The sequence below is a fragment of the Drosophila miranda genome, unplaced genomic scaffold, assembly GCF_003369915.1.
Source record: "Drosophila miranda strain MSH22 unplaced genomic scaffold, D.miranda_PacBio2.1 Contig_AX2_pilon, whole genome shotgun sequence".
NCBI classification, from domain to species: Eukaryota; Metazoa; Arthropoda; class Insecta; order Diptera; family Drosophilidae; genus Drosophila; species Drosophila miranda.
In genome coordinates this window covers 119,129-142,185 of record NW_022881676.1, presented here as the reverse complement: position 1 = coordinate 142,185, position 23,057 = coordinate 119,129, and the positions used below count along the sequence as shown (strand labels likewise).

At 41.5% G+C, this 23,057-nt stretch overlaps 1 long non-coding RNA gene across 1 annotated transcript; it reads right to left on the bottom strand.

Annotated features, from left to right (window-relative positions):
• Positions 1–21,020: 21,020 nt before the first annotated feature.
• On the bottom strand, positions 21,021–22,137 carry LOC117195302. The gene is made up of 3 exons (XR_004475036.1): positions 21,700–22,137; positions 21,252–21,641; positions 21,021–21,189 (listed from the first exon to the last, which is right to left on the bottom strand). It is a non-coding gene; the product is annotated as an uncharacterized LOC117195302 (long non-coding RNA).
• Positions 22,138–23,057: the final 920 nt, after the last annotated feature.

The window sequence follows — 23,057 nt, the reverse complement described above, 5'->3', positions numbered from 1 at the left end:
TTCTTCTCAATTCTTTACATATATATTAAGCTATCGAGACACAGCAAAAAAATGAATTTAATTATAAGTTAAGAAAACCCCCCTCCAAGAATTTAATTATATGATTAGGGATTTATTGAAATATATATATAGTGACATATCTATAGTCCATGCTCCGCATACCCTTGTCTATGTCTATTACCCTGCACCCACAATACTATAAACAATACGACACCCTCAGCTTCGAACTCTCATAAAAAATCTCACGCTCGAAATGGACCACGCGTAGCCGATTGCAGGCAATGTAAACAAACACCCTAAACTGGAAGTTGAACATAAAACAATAGATGCCGCACTAGAATCCAGCCGCACTAGAATCCAGCTGCACCAGAATCACGCCACTCTTCAGAGATCAATTACTAATCGATTCTCAAGAATCACACCATCCTAGCTGACCAATCAGAGGCCCTATTCTCAGCCACCCCCAAGTAATGCAACACCGCTCATACGCAGCGGAAGCCTTTCATCAAAAGCCGCCTTTCCCACATATCGATCGAGTCACGTACTCCATCTCCGAAGCCGAAATCGAAGCCAACGCCTCCGAATCCAAATCCGAATCTCAAACCGAGCATCATAATATAAATAGTCTACATCTAAGAAGCCAGCTCAGTTCTGTTCAAGACAAACGTCAATCGCGACACCGTCGGAGAATTCAACCAAAGTTAATTCCGTTCAAGACATCAGACCTCAGTCATCGTCGGGGAAATAACTAACCAATGTACGCTAAGTTTAAGTGAAAGAATAAAACCTTTTTTAAAACTTAAACTGAAGTGTCGCATATTTAACTGGCGCTGTCGGTAGGATCTCAGTTAAAAGTGAATCCTTTTTTTAAGACGATCAATTGGCGTAGTGACAGTTACAGTGCGTAATAACCTACAGTGATCAGAGAAAAAGTAACGCTAATACTAAAGAGATCCGCCAAAGAATCTACACACGATTGAACTCAATTAATATTAGGAAAAAATAAATAAATAAAAAGAAATCAACATGCCGCTAACAGAAATACACCTGAACCAAGCCTTGAAGTCAATCAGGCAAATTCCACCATACGACGGATGCCAAGATGCACCTAAGCTCGTTCATAAGCAGGATCGAGTTAATCTCTGAATTGTACCCAACAGAAGACATCCGGCAACAAAGCATCATGTACGGAGCCACTGAGGGTCAACTGTGCGGACGAGCACAACTTTTATCACAAAGCCTTCAACCCAACACCTGGACCGATCTAAAAGCAGCCCTAATCAGCAAATTCAACAACCACACTCCATACGAAACGCTGCTACAACAATTACACGACACCAAATTCAATGGGAATATTCGTAAGTTCGTAGAGGAACTAGAAATTAAGTCAAATGTTATAGTAAGTAAACTAAATCTGGAGACTAGCCCAGAAAATAAGATAATCTTTAAAAACGCTCTGGCAAATGCCACCAGACATACCATAGAAGATGCTCTACCCAATAAACTGTTCATAATTTTAGCAAAGAAAGACATTTCTACTATGGCTAATCTAGAAAAATCAGCTCAAGAGTTAGGAATCTACGAAAATTTCGTAACTGATAACAAGAATCACGAACACTCAAGAAACGGAAATAACAATCGTAGGAATGTTGGAACTTATTACCCTCGCTATAGTAGTAACGATTATAACAATCAAAACCCAAGTACTTCCAGAAATAATCATGGATCGAATCGAAATAATTCAGGAAATAATGCCGTAAATAATAAAGGATTATTTAACGAATTTAGAAATTCCTTAAACCAGGGCAGAGTACAGAATCACACAAACTATCAAATCAATCAGACTCAGGCAGGTAGCAGTGCACCAAATCAGCCAGTCAAACGATCTAGGGAAAGCCAAAGCGGACAACTGAAAATGGATGTAAATTTTCAGCAGAGTGCCTCGGAAGAAATCGAGGAAGACCATATATAGAAATAATCGTAAATAATAAAAAATTAAGAGGTATCGCGGACTCGGGATCGTCAATAAATATAATAAAAGAAAACTATACAGATTCCAAAGTCGATAGCGACAACCTCACCGTCCATACCATCAATGGACCCGTCCGTCTGACTCAGAGCATTACACGTAATGCAACCAAAAACTGTTAGAGAATGAATTAAGGGAATGCAACCAGCTAAGGTTGGAACATTTAAATGACGAAGAAAAGGAGAAACTAAAGAAAGTTCTCTATGAATTTAAGGACGTGCAGTATAAAGAAGGTGACATTTTGACCTTCACTAGTACTATAAAGCACGAAAACCCATCACGAAGATCCTGTATATCGTCGACCATATAAATATGCTCAAATACACGATCAAGAAGTGACTCAACAAATCAAAGATATGATTAGACAGGGAATCATTCGTAAGTCGAATTCTCCCTATTGTGCACCCATCGCTATGATACCAAATAAAATAGATACTTCAGGAAAGCAGAAATATCGTATGGTAGTAGATTATAGAAGTCTAAACGAGGTGACAATCAAGGATAAATTTCCTACACCCAGAATGGACGAAATACTAGATAAACTAGGTAGGTGCCAATATTTCACAACAATCGATTTAGCTAAGGGATTCCATCAAATTCCTATGGAACCTAGCTCAATCCCAAAAACAGCTTTCTCCACGAAGTATGGTCATTACGAGTTCACTCGTATGCCCTTTGGGCTAACCACTGCCCCAGCTACCTTCCAAAGATGTATGAACAATCTGCTAGAAGAGTTAATCTTCAAAGATTGCCTCGTATACTTAGACGACATCATTATATTTTCCACTTCATTGGAAGAACACCTGTTGTCACTAAGGAGAGTATTTGGAAAGTTGAGAGACGCCAACTTAAAGCTACAAATGGATAAGTGTGAATTCCTACAACCACAAAAATAAAATCATTCATAGGTTTATGTGGATTCTATAGGAAATTCATTCCCAACTTCGCTAATATAGCGAAACCTATGACACTAAAATTAAAGAAACGAGCAGTCATAGACCCAACAGAGGAAAAATACGTCGAGGCCTTCGAAAAATTGAAAGTACTTATCACCTCAGACCCCATCCTCGCATTCCCAGATTTCAACAGAATGTTCACGGTAACAACCGATGCAAGAAACATTGCATTAGGAGCAGTGTTGTCGCAAGACCACAAACCAATCTGCTATGCAAGTAGAACCTTAAACGAACACGAAATCAATTATTCAGCAATAGAAAAGGAATTACTAGCTATAGTTTGGGCAACTAAGTATTTCAGATCATACCTGTTTGGTAGAACGTTTGAGATATTAAGTGATCACAAACCCTTGATTTGGTTGAATAACCTCAAGGAACCAAATATGAAGCTACAACGATGGAAGATCAAATTAAACGAATTTGACTTCAAAATAAAATATTTACCCGGAAAGGAGAACCATGTAGCCGATGCGCTATCAAGAGTAAAGATTAACGAAAACCTACTCGGGGAAACCATTAATAGTGATTGTGCAACGGTCCATAGCGCGCAAGAAGATAATGCAAATTATATTCCACTTACAGAGAGACCAATCAATTACTATAATAGGCAAATAGAACTGATTAAAGGTAATGAGGATAAGGTAGAAACATCCCACTATTTCCACAAGATACTGATAAAAGTCACATATACCGAAATGACAGAATCATTAGCAAAAGATATAATAAAGGAATATGTGTGTACCAAAAAGAGTGCACTATATTTCCATAACGAAGTAGACTTCCCACTGTTCCAAAGGGCATTCCTGGAGATAATCAGTCCAAATCACTTCACTAAACTGATTAAATCCAGTACCAAACTCATAAATATTCCGAACTACTCCGAATTCAAAGAACAAATACTGAAGAATCATAAAGAGCTACTTCACCCAGGTATCGAAAAGACCACTAATTGGTTTAAAGGAAAATTCTACTACCCCGATTATCAAAAGTTAATCCAAAATATTATTAATGGATGTCCTACGTGCAACGTTGCTAAAACAGAGCATCGTAACACCAATCTAACCTTCGAAATCACCCCTGAAATACAAAATATCAGAGAAAAGTATGTCATGGATTTCTATTTGGCAGGCAATCAACAATTCCTATCATGCATTGATGTATATTCTAAATTCGCTACCCTTGTAGAAGTTAAGAGTCGTGACTGGTTAGAAACCAAGAGAGCCATCATAAAAGTCTTTAACGAAATGGGCAAGCCACAGGGAATTAAAGCCGACAAAGATTCAGCCTTTATGTGCGCAGCATTGCAAGCATGGTTGAATGCGGAAAATGTGAAAATCGAAATCACTACCAGTAAAAACGGAGTTTCTGATGTAGAACGGCTACATAAAACGATCAATGAAAAATTAAGAATCATTTCAAGTGAGGATAACATAGAAAACAAGCTCACAAAATTCGAGTTAATTCTATACACTTATAACCATAAAACGGTTCATAATACTACAAAAAGATCCCCAGCTGATATCTTCCTGTACGCCGGACTACCAGATTATAACACCCAACTGAATAAAGTTAGGAAGATCAATCATTTGAATAACGATAGAATCGACTTTGAAGTAGACACACGCTACAAGAATGCACCCCTAGTTAAAACAAAAACAACCAACCCGTTCAAAAGAACAGGGGAAATTAGGCAGGTAGACGAAAAGCACTTTGAAGAGAAAAATAGAGGGAGGAAAATCACCCACTATAAAACGAAATTCAAAAGAAAGAAAAAATCTAATAAAAGTAAATACGATAGTTGCAGAGTACCCGAAGAGAGTACTGGGAATCCGGAGCTACAACATGATTAAGATTATAATCTTACTAATGTTCACCGTCCTACAGTCTTCCGGACAGAATATAGAGATAGATCCCATCAACTCAAGGAATGGATATCTCATATTCAAAACAAATACCACTAACATACCCATTAATTATGAATACCATTATCTAAAAATTAATATAACAAGAACAGATGAAACATATCAGAGTTTACTAGAACAGGCAACCCAATTTAATAACGAAATCCAAGTTCAATATTTAGTCGAGAAATTGCAACGTGAATTCAACGGCATCAAAATAACCAAAAGAAACAAAAGAGGCCTTATAAATGCAGTAGGCACAGTATATAAATATCTATTTGGAACATTAGATCAAGATGATAAAGTCGAATTAGAAGGGAAAATAAACAATCTGGCTAGCCACAGTGTTCAAGCTAACGAATTAAACTTAGTAATTCAAGCAGTAAATTCTGTCATAGAAGTTGTCAATAAATTATACAAGGATAATGATAGAAATAAGCAACTAGAGATATTAATATTTAACCTTCAACATTTTACAGAGTACATAGAGGATATTGAATTGGGCATGCAGCTAACAAGATTAGGGATCTTTAATCCAAAATTATTGAGGCAGGATTACCTGAAACACATCGATTCAGAGAAATTATTAAATATCAAAACATCTACATGGTTGAAAACAGACACTAACGAAATACTAATAATTTCTAACATCCCACGAGAGATCAGAAATATTTCTATACTTAAAATTGCCCCATATCCAGATAAAGATAATAACATCCTCACTGACCTAACGCAAAACAATTATTACGTTCTAGAAAACGAGGTATATGAAAAAGAATCAAAACGAAAAATAAATGACGAATGTATTTCAGGAATAGTCAAACAAGTAGAAACAAAATGTCCATACACCAAAGCACACCAAAACTTTCAAATAAGTTTCATAGAACCCAATATATTGTTAACTTGGAACTTACCAAAAACCATATTAAACCAAGATTGCCTAAACCAAGAAATAAAAGTAGAAGGTAACGCATTAATAAAAATACATAATTGCAGTGTACAGTTAAACGAATTCTTAATATCCAACTCCATACCAGAATTTGCACAAAGCATCTACATCAACAATAACGTAACAAAAATTAAACCATTGTCTTATTTGCAAACCAAAGAAATCGTAATAGAAAATACGCGATTAAATAATGTATTACATGTAAGCTTAATACTACTATTTGTCATAATCATAATAGGATTAAGCTACAAATTGTTTAATCTAAGTAAAAGCAATAAGCCTAAAACCGACCCGCACATAGAAACACCCTTAGACGAAGACGAGGAATCCCCAGCAGGCACAGTTTTAGACGCACCTGAACTATATCCAAGGATAATCGCCTGAGGACAGGCTTAAATCTAACAATAAAGGGAGTGACATATCTATAGTCCATGCTCCGCATACCCTTGTCTATGTCTATTACCCTGCACCCACAATACTATAAACAATACGACACCCTCAGCTTCGAACCCTCATAAACAATCTCACGCTCGAAATGGACCACGCGTAGCCGATTGCAGGCAATGTAAACAAACACCCTAAACTGGAAGTTGAACATAAAACAATAGATGCCGCACTAGAATCCAGCCGCACCAGAATCACGCCACTCTTCAGAGATCAATTACTAATCGATTCTCAAGAATCACACCATCCTAGCTGACCAATCAGAGGCCCTATTCTCAGCCACCCCCAAGTAATGCAACACCGCTCATACGCAGCGGAAGCCTTTCATCAAAAGCCGCCTTTCCCACATATCGATCGAGTCACGTACTCCATCTCCGAAGCCGAAGTCGAAGCCAACGCCTCCGAATCCAAATCCGAATCCCAAACCGAGCATCATAATATAAATAGTCTACATCTAAGAAGCCAGCTCAGTTCTGTTCAAGACAAACGTCAATCGCGACACCGTCGGAGAATTCAACCAAAGTTAATTCCGTTCAAGACATCAGACCTCAGTCATCGTCGGGGAAATAACTAACCAATGTACGCTAAGTTTAAGTGAAAGAATAAAACCTTTTTATACCCGATACTCAAAATGAGTATTGGGGTATATTAGATTTGTGGTAAAAGTGGATGTGTGTAACGTCCAGAAGGAATCGTTTCCGACCCCATAAAGTATATATATTCTTGATCAGCATCAATAGCCGAGTCGATTGGGCCCTGTCTGTCTGTCTGCCTGTCCGTCTGTCCGTCTGTCCGTCCGTCCGTCTGTCCGTCCCCTTCAGCGCTTAGTACTCAAAGACTATGAGAGCTAGAGCAACGATGTCTTGGATCCAGACTTCTGTGATATGTCACTGCTACAAAAATATTTCAAAGCTTCGCCCCGCCCACTTCCGCCCCCACAAAGAACGAAAATCTGTGGCATTCACAATTTTAAAGATATGAGAAAACCAAAAACGTAGAATTGTAGAGAATGACCATATCTTTAAGACTGCGGAATCTGAATTGGATCGTATTCCTATTATAGCCAGCATCAAGAAAACAATTTCATTTTTTCTCGCCCTGTCTCTCTCTAACACACACGTAGCATAGGCGGCTTTGCTTAGAGTAAAACATTAGCGCCTAGATCTCAGAGACTATAAAAGCTAGAGCAACCAAATTTGGTATCCACACTCCTAATATATCGGACCGAGACGAGTTTGTTTCAAAATTTCGCCACACCCCCTTCCGCCCCCGCAAAGGACGAAAATCTGGGGATATTCAAAAATCTCAGAGACTATTAAGGCTAGAGTAACCAAATTTGGTACCCGCACTTCTGTTAGATCTCACTATAAAACGTGTACCTCGAAATTTCGCCCCACTCCCTTCCGCCCACACAAAGGACGAAAATCTGTTGCATCCACAATATTGCACATTCGAGAAAACTAAAAACGCAGAATCATAGATAATGACCATATCTATCAGAATGCTGAATCTGGATCAGATCAGATCATTTTTATAGCCAATAGGAACAAATCAATTTGCAGTGGCTACGCAGCGCCCGACGTCACGCTCAGACTGATTTTCTGTCTCTCTCGCACGCACTCTTTGTCGTGTCGTTTAATATTAGCGGCGTCTGCTGGAGGAGAGCCATACTGACTTAGTATCGGGTATAACCGTAGAGTTGCGGTGTCCGCAGCAACTCACAACGTTCCCCCTCGTTTAAAACTTAAACTGAAGTGTCGCATATTTAACTATATAATGATATTGACTTTAAAGTACAATCATAATATGTTCTAAACTCAGGAGTCCGTCCTCAGAAAGGCATGATCGAAGTGGTGGGATGATAACTGTTTAACGTTATTCAAGGGTCTATACGGTCAGGTTACCTGTATAGCATAGGTTGGGAGGGTAGAGAAGATAGAGATTCTCACTAACACCGGAGTTTCTCATCATTTGAATAGAGTAATTGATAAGTATGTCCACACTTTCCACAACCAACTTGTTAGTCCCATAACCAATTCCTTGCTCCGGTTAAACCTGGATTCTGTTGTTAGTTTTATGTTTGGTTCTTTTTTTTTTTTTTAATTTTTAAATGTGCACCTAAAACATTATGCGAGTGTGTGTCAGTATGTGATAGGAGAGAGTAGAACGAACCCCGACAATCCGGCGAGCTTAGTCAGAGCATAGCTAGAGGTGCACACGAAATCTCTTCATACTAGTATGGGTAAACGACAGCTATCCCACACCTGCACGCTACATAATTGGCGCCCAACGTGGGGCCCGAAGAGACATGATCTCTCGTAAAGTTGGTACTTAACTTTAGTACCAGAGGCATGTCACTCTGGGGCTAGGCTCCACCATAGCTCTATATTCCATCCAAAACAATAATTCTCTGGTAATGCCATACTGATAGATCTCTCCGGGTGGGAGTACGACAGCTGTTGCCTACGGAATCTACGACTATTTTTCATGGTTGGAAAAGTCGACCTATGTATAATCTGTTGTCTCTTACGCCGGATGGACTAGCTTATATAGGTAGTTACAATATGCTAATATCACGATATAGGACTCCACCAACGAGATAACTAAAGATGTTGACTTAGGGAACTGCGGGAGTTATTCAAAAGACGAATACCCCGACTCAAAGTTATATTCATTAAATTATCTCGAGCTTGGCTGTAGAGGTTCCCTTATCAAATTCTAGTTTGTGTTAGGAAAAAGTCACAGATTTTAGGAATTACGATCCTCTATTTATGATAAGTAGAGACTGTCCATTATCCGGACTTATACCTTCGAAACTGGTAATAGAACTGGCCAACATACCCAACTTAATTACTCAACTATTCAAATGGAAACGTACAGTTAGTAGTAGACCATCTAGATCATGCCTGGAGAGGGCGAACATATTAATTATTTACCGACGGAAATAAGAAAAATTTCATATTCATTAACTCATATTTACATATTAGTTTCATAATTTTATTTTCATTATTATTATTTTTTTTATTTATTATTATTAAGAAATTCATACAAATCATGGCGGTCCACCGTAGTAATGAAAATTTAGTTTCGGCATTGATCAACCAAGACTCGTTTTGCATTATTTGCCAGGGAAATTTGCGGCAAGACCAGTTGATAGCTACCACGCCTTGTCACCACCGATTTCATAATACGTGCGAATGCGAACATTTGAAAAGCGAAAAGTCTTGTCCAGTGTGCAAGGCGGAATGCGAACCTGGTAGGCTGCGTTACGAAAATAATACTCTAGCAGCAGAATTACACCTAAGTTCAGGCTCCATACCACCTAATGTTCAGGGAAACGAAGCCAATGGGACGGTACAACTAGATCCAACCTTATTACGTAAAAAAGGGAGAACAAACAGCAGAGGTCGAGGCCGTGGAGCAACCCCTAAAAGAGGAATGCAAACAAGGTATCAAGCTAGTTTAGATCAATATTTATCCGAGAGTCGACAGTCGGTTAGTAGCAACGGAAATAGGTCACCTAGTAACGCTCAACCTGAAAACCTTACGAATTACATCCATTCGGTCATGCAAAACCAGGAGAAATCTATGATGGAAAACCTTAGTTCGTTCATAAAAGCTTCCATCGAACAAACTATACAGGCCCAGTTTTCCAATATGAATTTAGCCACAGCCGCTACTACGGGTAACGGAGGTCCCTCAGAGTCACACAGTAATGTTAGACGAGAGGTAGACAATGATAGTTACATGGTTAGAGGCGATTCCCAAGGAAGAACTCCTAGGAGTGGTCAAACAGCCGGAAATGTAGCACCGGCAAAGGCGGCAAATATCCTACTAAGCTGGCGTCTTAAATTTGATGGTTCTCGAGACGCAATGCACGTAGAAGAATTTCCATATCGCGTTCGTGCCCTTACGGGACAGACTCTGAGGAATGACGATCAGTTACTTTGCGACAATCTGCATCTGCTTTTCACAGGCAAGGCCAGCGATTGGTTCTGGGATTTTCATCGAAGAAACCACCAATACTCCTGGCCATCGTTCTGTACAGCGTTTAGACAAAGATTTGACGATCAGAAAGATGATTTTGACCTTTGGGAAATGATACGGAAACGTCAACAGAAGGACAACGAATCCTTCGAAGATTTTCAGTCAGCCATTGAAAAGTTAGTGGCACGACTTTCACATGAGATAAGCGAACTCAAGCTGATCGATATTCTTAAGCGGAATGCGAAAAGTGCTCTGCGATATGAGCTGTTGCATTTAAAAATACAGAATAGAAGTGAGTTGAGGGAGGAAGTTAAAAAGCATGAACACTTCTGTAAAGATGCTGGCAACTTTCTACAGAGAAGCCGGGTAACTAGACCCCACGTATCAGAAATTCAGAGTGGGGAAGAAGAACTCGAAGAAGAGAGTATCTCCGAACTACGCCGCAAGCGGTTTGTTTGCTGGAATTGCGACAAAACAGGCCATCGGTTTGAAGATTGCGTAGCAGAACGCCGAGTCTTCTGTTATGGCTGCGGGGCGAAAAATACTTTTAAGCCAAAGTGCGAAAAAAGTAACCCATCGGAAAACCGAAAGCGGGATGCGCAAACCAACACCATTCTGGCGCATCCGACAATGATGACAGAATGAAAGAGCAAACTTTCCAAGAAAACACCTCCAACCCGGATTGTCCAAAAATCCGATCTAATAGGTCCCTGGTAGAGGCACAAACCCAGACGGAGGGGATAGATATAGATGGTGAAAGTTCCCAATCAGATAAGCTAGGATTAAAGTATCAACCAAAACGTTCGACCATACGATTAAGGCAATTCTGGACCAAGGTAAAGAAGGTGCGAAAGAGACTGGTCTCGTCGGTCCTGTTGAGCTCCGATAACAGATTATTTATAGAACTAAGCATAGAAGAACAAAACTTCATGGCCTTGCTAGATTCGGGGGCGACGATAAGCTGTCTTGGAAGTGAAGCCGCTAAATCGTTCGCGCAACACGCCAAGGCAAAGAAATGCTCCGGAAATATTCAAACGGCCAATAATGAACCTTGTAAAGTCGTAGCGAAAATTACAGTTCCCATAACTTTTCGCGATCATACTAAGGAGATAGAATTCTTCATAATACCATCCTTGAAACAAAATGTGTATTTAGGAATTGATTTCTGGACAGAATTCGGTCTGGTAGCAAGGCTTTTAACGGAGAGATCTGTGGTACAAGAATTAGACGTAGGAAATGAAACCAAGGCTTCGGAATCACCGCCAGTACATGATCTAAGCAAAGACCAAAAGGTTAGACTAGAATCCGTGATTCATTCGTTTCCTTCGTTTGAAAAGGAAGGATTAGGACGTACGAAAGCTATCCAACACACGATCGAAATGGTACCCGATAGACCAGTTAAACAACGCCATTGGTCGATTTCACCCGCGAAGGAAAAGTTAATGTTTGACGAAGTGGAGAAAATGCTGGCCTTAGACGTGATCGAGGAATCGAATAGTTCCTGGAGTAGCAATTGCGTTTTAGTTAAGAAAGGTACGAAAAACCGATTATGTTTAGATTCCCGAGAAATTAATAAGAACACTCGCAAAGATGCCTACCCTTTACCACACATTGATGGCATTCTTAGTAGATTACCACCAGCCAAATACATAACGGGACTTGACATGAAACACGCATACTGGCAGATTCCTTTGGAAGAAAAATCTCGGCACTATACAGCTTTTACCATTCCCAATAGGCCGCTTTACCAGTATAAGGTAATGCCGTTTGGCCTAACTAATGCCGCTCAGACGTTGTACCGACTTATGGATCAGGTGATACCTGCACACCTCAGGAATCGGGTTTTTGTCTATTTGGACGATTTACTGGTGCTCTCAGATGACTTCGATTCACACTTGGTGTTGTTACAAGAGGTAGCGATGCATTTGCGTAAGGCAAATCTCACGATTAATATAGCCAAGTCAAACTTTTGTATACGGGAGATTAAATATCTGGGGTTCATAATAGGTTATGGTCAGTTAAAGACAGATCCGGGGAAAATAAAATCCATAATGGAGTTCCCGATCCCAAAAACCGTGAAACAGATAAGGAGATTTCTAGGACTTTCTGGATGGTACAGACGTTTTGTCGATAACTATGCCACCGTCAGCTACCCCTTAACGGAACTACTAAAAAAGCATCAACCACTTAAGTGGAACGCATCAGCCGAAGAAGCTTTCAATAAACTCAAATCCTGCTTAACATCTGCTCCAATCCTAGCCACCCCAGATTTTAAGAAACCCTTTTTGTTAATATGTGACGCAAGCACTTTTGGTTTGGGCTGCGTACTAGTTCAATTAAACGAGGAAGGGATAGAGTTACCTATAGCTTTTATGTCCGAGAAACTTTCCAAGGCGCAACAAAACTATTCGGTCACCGAACTCGAGTGCTTGGCAGTGATTAAAGGAATAAAGAAGTTTAGAGCTTACGTAGAAGGACAGGATTTCCAAGTTATAACGGACCATGCGTCCCTACAATGGCTTATGAGGCAAAAAGATTTGTCAGGTCGCTTGGCGCGCTGGGCTATAAAATTACAGGGATTTAATTTTCAAATATCACATCGTAAAAGGTCCGAAAACGTAGTGGCCGACGCGTTGTCACGCCAAGATGAGCCCGAGGTACGAGAGTTGAACGGCAACGGACCCATAGTCGACCTTACTTCTACAGAGTTTAAATCGAAAGAATACATGGATTTAATAGAACACATAAGGCTTAATCAACTTAAGTTACCCGATTTGAAGGTTGACGATAATTTGGTGTATAAAAGAACCGAACCATCCTCAGGGGACGCGATAGCAGATAAACAAACTTGGAAGCTTTGGATTCCATCAGGTCTTACCAGCGATATAATTTCCAGGGCTCATGACCCCCCAGACGCTTCCCACAGTGGTATTGGGAAAACCGTTGAAAAAGTGAAAAGGTACCTGTTTTGGCCAAAAATGGTTACACAAATACGAGCCTATGTATCACAATGCGACGTTTGTCGCCAGACAAAAAGTGCTAATGTCGTCTTAAGACCACCAATGGGTAAGCCAATGAATTCAGAAAGACCTTTTCAAAAGCTTTATCTGGATTTGTTGGGCCCGTATCCGCGTTCCAAGCAAGGGAATATTGGTATCTTAATAATCGTAGATCACAACACAAAATTTAATTTCTTATGTCCGCTCAAGAAGTTTACCTCAAGTAAGGTGTGTGACTTCCTAGAAAATATGTTATTTAGTACTTTCGGGGTCCCTGAGACTATACTCACCGATAATGGTTCGCAGTTTGTCTCTGGGAATTTCAAGTCATTTCTTACCAGATTCGGGGTAACTCACCGTTGCACTGCAATATACTCACCGCAAGCCAATGCCAGTGAACGGTTAAACCGATCCGTGTTAGCGGCTATAAGAGCGTACGTCGGCAAAGATCATACTAATTGGGACAACAAGTTACCTGAAATTAGTGCGGCGTTACGAGCCAATATCCATAGAAGCACAGGGTATTCGCCGTATTTTCTTGCATTTGGGCAGAATATGATTCTTAACGGAAAGGATTATGCACTACTCAGACGACTAAATCTCCTATCGGATGACACCAGAGTCGAATATCCAGATGTAGTACAAGTATGTCGACAAGCCGCTCAGCAAAAGGTAGCTGAATCACACGAGCAGAATGCGAGGACATACAACTTACGTAGCCGGGTCCGTCAACTTAAAGTTGGAGACGTCGTGTATGCCCGGAATTTTTGTCAGAGCAACGCTTTAAAAAAGTTCAGCGCTAAACTGGCGCCTGTGTTTATATTAGCCAAGGTTATTCGCCGAGTGGGGACAATGTATTACCAATTAGCTAGCGAAGATAAGAAAAACTTAGGAGTCTATCACTTAAAAGATATTCAGCTTAAACCTTAGTAAATGGCCTTCTTCAGTTTAAGTCTCATTGTAAGAACAATTACGTCTTCAACTGTGGTGTAGGGGCCGACTTTAGGGAAAGAGTATGGAACATCACGGGTAAGCACAGTTTTCTTTTGGTAATGCTTAAAAGTGCAGATACTTAGTAACTTCGAAAGTGGATCGTAAGCTGCAAGCTTTCCGAAAAGCTTTCTAAAGAGAGTCGGCGCGCAGCGCACGCATCTAAGGGAAAGACGTCACGTTTACCTTGACCCAAGAGAGTAGCGTAGCGTAGGGAGAGCATAGATTAAAAGCTTGACCAAAATTTCGCTCAATTGGGCGAAAGATCATCCGATTATACAGTTAAAGTTCCTAAGATCATCCGATTATGCAGTTAAAGTTTCCAAATATCATCCGATCTTCGAGCTTTTGGTTCGGTACCGCTTAGCTGAACTTGCAGAAGTTGGGCTGGAGTTATTGACTGAGAATCGATTGATTAAAGCGGACGTGTTTACTCGGGAATAAATAAACATATATATATATATTTAGCCAACGAACAGTTCTGGCATCTACGCCATACCTCTTGAGTTGAGTTTCAATTAAGACCGAGAATCAGGAGATTTACCCAGGAAAGCAGTGTAAAGAAAAACCTAGCTGGTATGTCCGTGATTAGTTTGGAAAGTGTTCGTGGTAATATATATATATAAGAATTTGTGTTATAGGATGGCGGCCCGTAGCCACGGTACTGCTCGTGCGATCATCAGTTGCATAGGAGTGCATATACGGTGTGGTCTACGAGAGTTGTGGGGCGGATCGAAAAGACAAGTAGTGAACCCGCGGGAAAACACCGAACAGCGAGACCTGCAGCTTGGCGTTGTCTGTCGAAAGCCTCAACAACCGTGTGGATGCACGGCGAAAACCAAGAGGCGCCTCCGGAACTTTATTTTTGGCGTCATTGATGCCACCCGTTATCGAGCCTCCAATGAAAGTGTAGTCCGCAGACCGACGTCGAATCGGATCGGCAACCTGAAGTCAAGCTAAGGAGCTTATGTACCCCATCGTCAACTGAGTTAGCTGCGCCAGCGACACCCAATAATGAACTCGAATTGATTGCATTATTGTTGGATTCTTTCGGAGGCGCAGTCCCACTCAGCCTGGCTGACATGTCTCTCGACCGCGTCAATAGAGGATCGTAGTTACTCGTGGATGTAACACACGCCCCTTTTTCCTCTAGATTTCATGTGCCAGGCTAAAACCATTCTCTTTCGTCACACGATGTATACGGTTTTATAGTTAGTTATGTAACCCAGCCAACATAATGGTTTTTTGGAAACTAATGGGTATGAGAGCAACATTAATTTTTCTTGAGATTACAAAGCAGTACACTCTAGTACGCTCACGTGCATATATACTCGTATTAAATATCTTTTTTTTTCCTTAGAAGTATACACTAACGTCATCATTGAGCTCAACGATCACGGATGGAATAAACGGTACTAGCCTACCAAAAGCGCTGTGAGTTTGTAAATAAGAACAAGTACATACATATATGCACTGAGCTGGGAAGTAACCTGCGTGTTACATATATTTTTTTATTGATATCACCTTTATATATCCGTAACCATAATGTATTGGTACCTCTCACCTCTTTAGAATCTGTTACCCATATATGATGGTCATTTTTAAATCTTTATTTTTCCTAATATTTCTTCTCAATTCTTTACATATATATTAAGCTATCGAGACACAGCAAAAAATTGAATTTAATTATAAGTTAGAAAACCCCCCTCCAAGAATTTAATTATATGATTAGGGATTTATTGAAATATATATATAATGATATTGATTTTGAAGTACAATCATAATATGTTCTAAATTCAGGAGTCCGTCCTCAGAAAGGCATGATCGAAGTGGTGGGATGATAACTGTTTAACGTTATTCAAGGGTCTATACGGTCAGGTTACCTGTATAGCATAGGTTGGGAGGGTAGAGAAGATAGAGATTCTCACTAACACCGGAGTTTCTCATCATTTGAATAGAGTAATTGATAAGTATGTCCACACTTTCCACAACCAACTTGTTAGTCCTATAACCAATTCCTTGCTCCGGTTAAACCTGGATTCTGTTGTTAGTTTTATGTTTGGTTCTTTTTTTTTTTTAATTTTTAAATGTGCACCTAAAACATTATGCGAGTGTGTGTCAGTATGTGATAGGAGAGAGTAGAACGAACCCCGACAATCCGGCGAGCTTAGTCAGAGCATAGCTAGAGGTGCACACGAAATCTCTTCATACTAGTATGGGTAAACGACAGCTATCCAACACCTGCACGCTACAGTTGTGACAACATTTTCCATGACGGCGCAATCCATATCTGTAAAATTCAAAAGAATTTTAGTCATATTCATGAAACAATTAAATATTTCTAAAACAAACATTATATTTAATATTGAGTTTAAGGATTTAACGGTCATTTTGTTCCTTAGCTTGGTCTTAACAATATTCATTTGATGGGGGTCGTTCAATAGCAGCATTTGACCACGGTAGACTTAAAATGCCAATGGCAAATAAAGCGATTTCTTCAAAAGGCTTGTTTTTGCCAGCATCTTTATAAGTCAGTACTTCTGACCAAAATTGTATCGTGTCATCTGTACTTTGCCAAAGGACTAATTGAATTTTGCCATATTGGGCAAGAATTCCATCTATATTCTTATAGTTAAAGTGTTCAAATATGGAAATGAGATCATTATGATTTTTATTATGTTTGAGTACATTTTCTGCTGCAAAAACTTGCAGTTTTTCTAATGGCTCAAAATTATCTGGAAGTCTGAAATTAAGCATCAGATTATTATTTATTTTTAATATCAAATCCAATTGAAGCTTACCTTTCTCTGAGTTGGATAATTAGCTCCTTTATAAAATCCTTGCACATCTCTCTGATTTCGTTAACTTCATTATTATAATTTTTCTCTTTAATTTCCTTTTCAAATAAATATCCCATATATAATGAAGACACAGCAAATTCATCCAAGTCATCTTTCAAGACATCAATCTTTGCATCAGGCGGTATTATTTTATTTTTGAAGATATCGATGCTTGTCGATGAAAGTTTTGTTTGTAAACTGTTTTTGGCATGTTTTACACACTTACACATTTCACGATCACCAAGCAAGTTTCTGTATAGACCGAAACTTTTCAACGAAAATAAACCATAAATAAATTCTAAAATACCATGATACACCAAAATATGTACTACAAATATACTTTTTGTTCGATTTGTCTTAAAAAATACCAAAAAATACATGTAGGATATAAAAAGGAAAAACTAAGCAAAGTGAAATTAAAAAAGGTTAGATTTAAAGCTATTTTCATAATTTCATTAATTTCATAATTTCATAATTTCAAATAAGCTAGATCTAGCCTTAAATAAGCTAAATTGGCAACACTGGTCCCGTGCGAGCACTCCGGTATTTTTGCTCCGCACCACCAAGGACCAGGTGTCAACCGGTCGCGGCTCCACAGGGGGTGAAAAATCCATCACTGCGCCTCCATGGGGGGCTGCTGCCGGCAGAACCGGCGCCAGACCGCCAACATTCATCGGACCGATGGCCTCCAAACGGCCCCGCAGTCGCTCATTCTCAGTAATAAGCGAAAAAATCAGCGCCTCATATTGGCTACTACAGCCTACCAAACTGCACATTACCTCCGTTGCCGCACCACCGTCCAACGCCACGCTCAACACCTGCTAGCTTATAGCCTGCATTCGCTCTACAGTGTTATTCACCTGCGTCTTTGGCAATGCAGGCACCGCAAACTGCGGCATATCTGCCGTCTCCACAGTGGGAGCCACACCCACATTAACTTCCTCAACACTCTTGCCGTGGTCCCCAAGGGTATCCTGGGAACCAACACTAACGTTCTCCGGGGACAGCTTGGCGATATCGTTCTCCGAGGTGGCCCTTTTCAACCGCCTAACCAGCTTCCCCTTCCTCTTCAACTCCAGCGGCCCAGAAGCAGCCAGTTCTTCATCAGAACAAAGCTTCTCAACGGCCGCCGAATTTTTCTTTTTCGGAGGCATAGCAGCCACCGTCAAAGATCTTTATCGCGATAAGCAGCTATAAATATAAATTTCACACACACACGCAAACACAGGCACACGCTAGCGCCCTAAAAACCGGTTTCGGTCAACGAAAGAAGCACCGCACAAAGCAGAAAACCAAAATTTTAGCAACTTCGACCACGTCCCGTGCGATCATTCCGGCATTTTTGCTCCGCACCACCAAGGAACAGGTGTCAACCGGTCGCGGCTCCACAGGGGGTGAAAAATCCATCACTGCGCCTCCATGGGGGGCTGCTGCCGGCAGAACCGGCGCCAGACCGCCAACATTCATCGGACCGATGGCCTCCAAACGGCCCCGCAGTCGCTCATTCTCAGCAATAAGCGAAAAAATCAGCGCCTCATATTGGCTACTACAGCCTACCAAACTGCACATTACCTCCGTTGTCGCACCATCGTCCAACGCCACGCCCAACACCTGCTAGCTTATAGCCTGCATTCGCTCTACAGTGTTATTCACCTGCTTCTTTGGCAATGCAGGCACCGCAAACTGCGGCATATCTGCCGTCTCCACAGTGGGAGCCACACCCACATTCACTTCCTCAACACTCTTGCCGTGGTCCCCAAGGGTATCCTGGGAACCAACACTAACGTTCTCCGGGGACAGCTTGGCGATATCGGTCCCCGAGGTGGCCCTTTTCAACCGCCTAACCAGCTTCCCCTTCCTCTTCAACTCCAGCGGCCCAGAAGCAGCCAGTTCTTCATCAGAACAAATTTTTCTTTTTCGGAGGCATAGCAGCCACCGTCAAAGATCTTTATCGCGATAAGCAGCTATAAATATAAATTTCACACACACGCAAACACAGGCACACGCTAGCGCCCTAAAAACCGGTTTCGGTCAACGAAAGAAGCACCGCACAAAGCAGAAAACGAAAATTTTGGCTTCGGCAAGCGACACCAGAATAACTCGTCTGCTCTTAACGACAGTCAGAAAGCAACTTCGACCACGTCCCGTGCGAGCACTCCGGTATTTTTGCTCCGCACCACCAAGGACCAGGTGTCAACCGGTCGCGGCTCCACAGGGGGTGAAAAATCCACCACTGCGCCTCCATGGGGGGCTGCTGCCGGCAGAGCCCGCGCCAGACCGCCTACATTCATCGGACCGATGGCCTCCAAACGGCCCCGCAGTCGCTCATTCTCAGCAATAAGCGAACAAATCAGCGTCTCATATTGGCCACTACAGCCTACCAAACTGCACATTACCTCCGTTGTCGCACCACCGTCCAACGCCACGCTCAACACCTGCTAGCTTATAGCCTGCATTCGCTCTACAGTGTTATTCACCTGCTTCTTTGGCAATGCAGGCACCGCAAACTGCGGCATATCTGCCGTCTCCACAGTGGGAGCCACACCCACATTCACTTCCTCAACACTCTTGCCGTGGTCCCCAAGGGTATCCTGGGAACCAACACTAACGTTCTCCGGGGACAGCTTGGCGATATCGGTCCCCGAGGTGGCCCTTTTCAACCGCCTAACCAGCTTCCCCTTCCTCTTCAACTCCAGCGGCCCAGAAGCAGCCAGTTCTTCATCAGAACAAAGCTTCTCAACGGCCGCCGAATTTTTCTTTTTCGGAGGCATAGCAGCCACCGTCAAAGATCTTTATCGCGATAAGCAGCTATAAATAGAAATTTCACAAACACACGCAAACACAGGCACACGCTAGCGCCCTAAAAACCGGTTTCGGTCAACGAAAGAAGCACCGCACAAAGCAGAAAACGAAAATTTTGGCTTCGGTAAGCGACACCAGAAAAACACGTCTGCTCTTAACGACAGTCAGAAAGCAACTTCGACCACGTCCCGTGCGAGCACTCCGTTATTTTTGCTCCGCACCACCAAGGACCAGGTGTCAACCGGTCGCGGCTCCACAGGGGGTGAAAAATCCACCACTGCGCCTCCATGGGGGGCTGCTGCCGGCAGAACCGGCGCTAGACCGCCAACATTCTTCGGACCGATGGCCTCCAAACGGCCCCGCAGTCGCTCATTCTCAGCAATAAGCGAAAAAATCAGCGCCTCATATTGGCTACTACAGCCTACCAAACTGCACATTACCTCCGTTGTCGCACCACCGTCCAACGCCACGCTCAACACCTGCTAGCTTATAGCCTGCATTCGCTCTACAGTGTTATTCACCTGCTTCTTTGGCAATGCAGGCACCGCAAACTGCGGCATATCTGCCGTCTCCACAGTGGGAGCCACACCCACATTCACTTCCTCAACACTCTCGCCGTGGTCCCCAAGGGTATCCTGGGAACCAACACTAACGTTCTCCGGGGACAGCTTGGCGATATCGGTACCCGAGGTGGCCCTTTTCAACCGCCTAAACAGCTTCCCCTTCCTCTTCAACTCCAGCAGCCCAGAAGCAGCCAGGTCTTCATCAGAACAAAGCTTCTCAACGGCCGCCGAATTTTTCTTTTTCGGAGGCATAGCAGCCACCGTCAAAGATCTTTATCGCGATAAGCAGCTATAAATATAAATTTCACACACACGCAAACACAGGCACACGCTAGCGCCCTAAAAACCGGTTTCGGTCAACGAAAGAAGCACCGCACAAAGCAGAAAACGAAAATTTTGGCTTCGGCAAGCGACACCAGAAAAACTCGTCTGCTCTTAACGACAGTCAGAAAGCAACTTCGACCACGTCCCGTGCAGTGTTGCCAGATTTTGAGCGCCAAAATAAGCTAGATTTCACAAAAATACAAGCTAGAATAAGCTAAAAATTGTAAAAAAAACAGGCTAAAAATAAAACAACACATAGATATATACATTTCTAATTGTGTTATTATTTCATCCAATTCGCAATTGCTTGAATCGGTATATTTATCGCTGGAACGTATTAAATTTAAATATTTCTCCGGTAATTGATAGTTGTGACAACATTTTCCATGACGGCGCAATCCATATCTGTAAAATTCAAAAGAATTTTAGTCATATTCATGAAACAATTAAATATTTCTAAAACAAACATTATATTTAATATTGAGTTTAAGGATTTAACGGTCATTTTGTTCCTTAGCTTGGTCTTAACAATATTCATTTGATGGGGGTCGTTCAATAGCAGCATTTGACCACGGTAGACTTAAATGCCAATGGCAAATAAAGCGATTTCTTCAAAAGGCTTGTTTTTGCCAGCATCTTTATAAGTCAGTACTTCTGACCAAAATTGTATCGTGTCATCTGTACTTTGCCAAGGGACTAATTGAATTTTGCCATATTGTGCAAGAATTCCATCTATATTCTTATAGTTAAAGTGTTCAAATATGGAAATGAGATCATTATGATTTTTATTATGTTTGAGTACATTTTCTGCTGCAAAAACTTGCAGTTTTTCTAATGGCTCAAAATTATCTGGAAGTCTGAAATTAAGCATCAGATTATTATTTATTTTTACTATCAAATCCAATTTAAGCTTACCTTTCTCTGAGTTGGATAATTAGCTCCTTTATAAAATCCTTGCACATCTCTCTGATTTCGTTAACTTCATTATTATAATTTTTCTCTTTAATTTCCTTTTCAAATAAATATCCCATATATAATGAAGACACAGCAAATTCATCCAAGTCATCTTTCAAGACATCAATCTTTGCATCAGGCGGTATTATTTTATTTTTGAAGAAATCGATGCTTGTCGATGAAAGTTTTGTTTGTAAACTGTTTTTGGCATGTTTTACACACTTACACATTTCACGATCACCAAGCAAGTTTCTGTATAGACCGAAACTTTTCAACGAAAATAAACCATAAATAAATTCTAAAATACCATGATACACCAAAATATGTACTACAAATATACTTTTTGTTCGATTTGTCTTAAAAATTACCAAAAAATACATGTAGGATATAAAAAGGAAAAACTAAGCAAAGTGAAATTAAAAAAGGTTAGATTTAAAGCTATTTTCATAATTTTTCAAGCTGTTCCGTTTTCAAATAAGCTAGATCTAGCCTTAAATAAGCTAAATTGGCAACACTGGTCCCGTGCGAGCACTCCGGCATTATTGCTCCGCACCACCAAGGACCAGGTGTCAACCGGTCGCGGCTCCACAGGGGGTGAAAAATCCACCACTGCGCCTCCATGGAGGGCTGCTGCCGGCAGAACCCGCGCCAGACCGCCTACATTCATCGGACCGATGGCCTCCAAACGGCCCCGCAGTCGCTCATTCTCAGCAATAAGCGAACAAATCAGCGTCTCATATTGGCCACTACAGCCTACCAAACTGCACATTACCTCCGTTGTCGCACCACCGTCCAACGCCACGCTCAACACCTGCTAGCTTATAGCCTGCAATCGCTCTTCAGTGTTATTCACCTGCTTCTTTGGCAATGCAGGCACCGCAAACTGCGGCATATCTGCCGTCTCCACAGTGGGAGCCACACCCACATTCACTTCCTCAACACTCTCGCCGTGGTCCCCAAGGGTATCCTGGGAACCAACACTAACGTTCTCCGGGGACAGCTTGGCGATATCGGTACCCGAGGTGGCCCTTTGCAACCGCCTAACCAGCTTCCCCTTCCTCTTCAACTCCAGCAGCCCAGAAGCAGCCAGGTCTTCATCAGAACAAAGCTTCTCAACGGCCGCCGAATTTTTCTTTTTCGGAGGCATAGCAGCCACCGTCAAAGATCTTTATCGCGATAAGCAGCTATAAATATACATTTCACACACACACGCAAACACAGGCACACGCTAGCGCCCTAAAACCCGGTTTCGGTCAACGAAAGAAGCACCGCACAAAGCAGAAAACGAAAATTTTGGCTTCGGCAAGCGACACCAGAAA